The following is a 3,830-nucleotide window of genomic DNA, read 5'->3' as shown; positions in this document are numbered from 1 at the left end:
GAGAAAAAAAATTCAAAATTTGTAATGACATTCATGAATCTAATCATGCATTGAAAACTTTCATTAAATCAAATAACAATGGAGACCACATAAATACAAGTTCCTTTTCTTGGTTATTAATGAAGCAAAAAAGTGATGCATTAAAAGAAGTCATAAAAATAAAAAATTTCACAAGATTTGTTGTAAATATAAGCAGTCTTGTATCAAAGAAAGATGATTTTGGGCTAGGGTTGAAAACACATGATTGTCATACTTTCATCAAGGTAAGTCATGTTCTCTATTTACTATATATTTATAAAATTGCATATAATACCTAATGTATTATTTCATAATATATTGAAAAGATCATTTTTTAATGATTGCAATACGTCCTACGTCTATCTCTCCCACACTAGTATGACAACAATATTAAACAAGTTATATATGATCTTGGAAAATACACGAGGTTAGAAGTGTTATTTCTTAGATTTACTATACATATATTATATTTATGACTTGCTTTAATTTTTATGTAATTTATTGTATAATTTTATCTGAAATCTCATTTATATGTTATTGCATGTTGAATCTCTTTTAGGCAGTTATCATCCAAAGAAATTAATTTTAAAAAGTTATTAATTATTGGAAGAGAAAAATATCACAACTTCTGTATGAAATGCAAAAGTATCTACATTCAACTTTTTTCAATGATCAAGAACACTACCTCATACATCAAGTTGAGGAGATTGAATTGTGTGGACCTGTATAAACTAAGTCGATGTGGATGGTTTTATTAAGGGCTTGGTTTGACAAAGAGAACCTCCTAAGGGTTCTATAATAGAGGGATATATGTTATGCTAGACCATGATGTACATTAGTGAATATCTTCCCAAGTTTGCATCAGAGATCCATGTAGATTGCATTTGGGATTCCAACTCCATTAATAGATTCAAAGGAGAATACTTGATGGGGACAAGTAGATTGAGGAAAGTGAGGTAATTATAAGATGTTATTGCAGTTAATTAATTCTTATCCATCATATGGTTTTTTTTTTTTATAGTTGGTCATGAGTGGGATGCGCTATATTTGTATATTGTAAACAATCTTGATTGGATGACGATATGGATTCAACACTCTCAAGAAAATGGTCGATCATTAACATGGGATGGTGTTGCATCATTTTTTAAAGAAGCTCATTGTAATGGAGATCCCAATGTTACACCAATGGTACTTGATCTAGTATATGGATTAAGAGAGAGAAAAGTATGTAAAAGATTACTAATCATGACCCATAAGTTTAATATCAACTCATATACCGATGTAAATAATATTGACATATTTGAATAATTGTAGATCAAACACCACAAAGCTATGTGCTACAATGACTGTAGATTTCACATAAAAAAAAGTTAGACGAAACAAAAAAGACTTGTGATTCTAGGATAAGTGCAATCTTCAAAGTCACTAATATTTTCTCTAGATGTGACATACATCTTCAACAATCTGAAAATTGATACTATGGCATTTTGGATGATATACTTGAGTGTGTGACTTTTATTCATTCAAATTAGTTCTATTTTTCATCAAATGGTATAGGGTACGGTTGAGTTGAAATGATCTTGATAGGACTATTATTGAACATGATAGTGGATTTACCATGATTAATACAAAGTCATTTGAGCCAGTTAGAGATGAGCCCTATGTTCTTCCAAGCTAATGTGAGCAAATGTTTTACTTTGGCATTCCACATAAACTAGGTTGGTCATTTGTTGTTAAATATAATCCAAGAGGAAGGCCGGTAAAGTATAATGTGATGGAAGAACAAGATACTAAAGAATTAGAAGACAAAGTAAATGTAGATCATGAATGACTATTAAACAATGATAATGAAGAAAAAGATGATGATTCTGGTGATGTTGACAATGATGGTTGTGATGATAATGATCATCATCATGTTGATGAAGATGATGATGGTCATGATAATGGTGATGATGATGATGATGATGGCGATGAAGATGGTGGTGGTGATGATGATGATCAAAGTGACAAGTATGATGATGGTGATGATGATGATGATGATAAATGGAATGTATGTTGATGTATGATCAATGTCAAGTATGATGGGGTCATGATTTATTTATCGAAATTTGTTTGACTTGTATGTTTTTATAATTAAGTTATTATATGTTAAACTCTACTATCATGGAGTATATAAAATGGTATTGCATAGCTACCATACATAAAGAAGAGGTAAAGAATCAAAAAATATACAATGATTTCAATGGATGCCTCATGTAATTTTTATCTTCTATGTAATTTTTAGAATATATCATGTAATTTTTGGCTAACTTAAGATAAATGATTTACATATGTAGGATATTTAATGCCTTTGACCAGGATCTTGCACAGTCACATGGATCAACATGTATAAGTCAATAGACCCTATAGATACAATTTTTTATTTTCATATCTTCTCTTTATCATCAACATCAACTTTAGTCCTAGTGTGTCTCTCATTTTATGGATTGCAGATATCATCAAATAGTTATTTGTTTGATTTGTCTTCCTTGAGTAGGGAAAATGTGAGAATATTGACTCCAATATACAATCTACTATTTTATTAATAATTTTTTTGGTAAGTCTATTATTTTTATTTTGCTATTGATTGCTAAGAATTACTAATCTTTTTCAGAAGACGACATAGATACACCATAAGGCACAGGCAGAGAAAACTAGCTCACACACCTTCTTAAACAAAGGTAAACCTTAATTAGTGTAATTGTACAAATTATATAGAAATAAATGTCATATTATTATGTTCTTTTCTTTATGGATTTGGAGTTATTTTGATGGAATTTTACTGATATTGATGTCACAACTTGATACTCATTGATAGGGAAAAGCGAAAATGATAGCAAATCAAATGCGATTTGAAACACAAGTGTCATTTGTAGATGAAATCACATGCAACAATGACTCCATATTCATGGCCCATACACTCAAAACAAAATATAGTGATGAAATCCTTAACCTTTTTCTCGAGAGAAACATAACTGAGGAGATAGAGGCACTAAAAGAAGAATTGATACTTAGAGTCAATTCTTTGAAGGTACACAGTAATTAATCTTAAGCAATAATAAAAGTTCAATAGATGTTTATATTTTATAGTATCTTATGGATCATGATCTAAAATATTATGTGTTCTTCTTACAAGATTTTGTGACACCTATGAGACTGTGTGGTCAATATGGTGAGGGTTGTAGCACACAATCTTCATGTAACACTTTCTCTTTACAACATTATAACACTTAACTTTGATCTTTATCCATTGCAAATGAAAACAAAAAATGTTTCAAATGTCTTTGCTAACAATGAAGCTTGATCTTTGGATGTCCTTGAAAATCATGGTTTGATTTATGCTCTAAAGTCTATACAACAACTCTTATGAGAAGAAAGAATGCAATAGTTGTACACCACATTCCTGCATCAAATTTCTGCACTACTACAATTATATAAAGATATCCCTAGTATGCATATGAAAATTAACTCTAGTGCACCAAAAAATCCAATGTGAGAATTATATTTTTCTACCCATAGAAACCAATCACACCTGCAACTACCATCATTCCATACATATCATCTGTATATGAAATCATAATAAGAAGCTATCGATTTCTCCCATAGAATTCAATCATTCCATACTGATGTGATGAGATATTTGGATCTGTTGCTCCAAATGAAAGAATCAATAAATGAAGTTCATTGGCTACATGTGAAACAATATTAGCAATAACAGAAGATTGTGGCCCTACTAGTGCAATATTGTTTGTTTTCATCAACATTATAACACT

Source organism: Cupressus sempervirens, chromosome 8, assembly GCF_028749045.1.
Source record: "Cupressus sempervirens isolate cs-2001-9-10 chromosome 8, ASM2874904v1, whole genome shotgun sequence".
Lineage (NCBI taxonomy): Eukaryota > Viridiplantae > Streptophyta > Pinopsida > Cupressales > Cupressaceae > Cupressus > Cupressus sempervirens.
The sequence above is the reverse complement of the archived record's forward strand: the minus strand, read 5'-3'. Positions refer to the sequence as shown.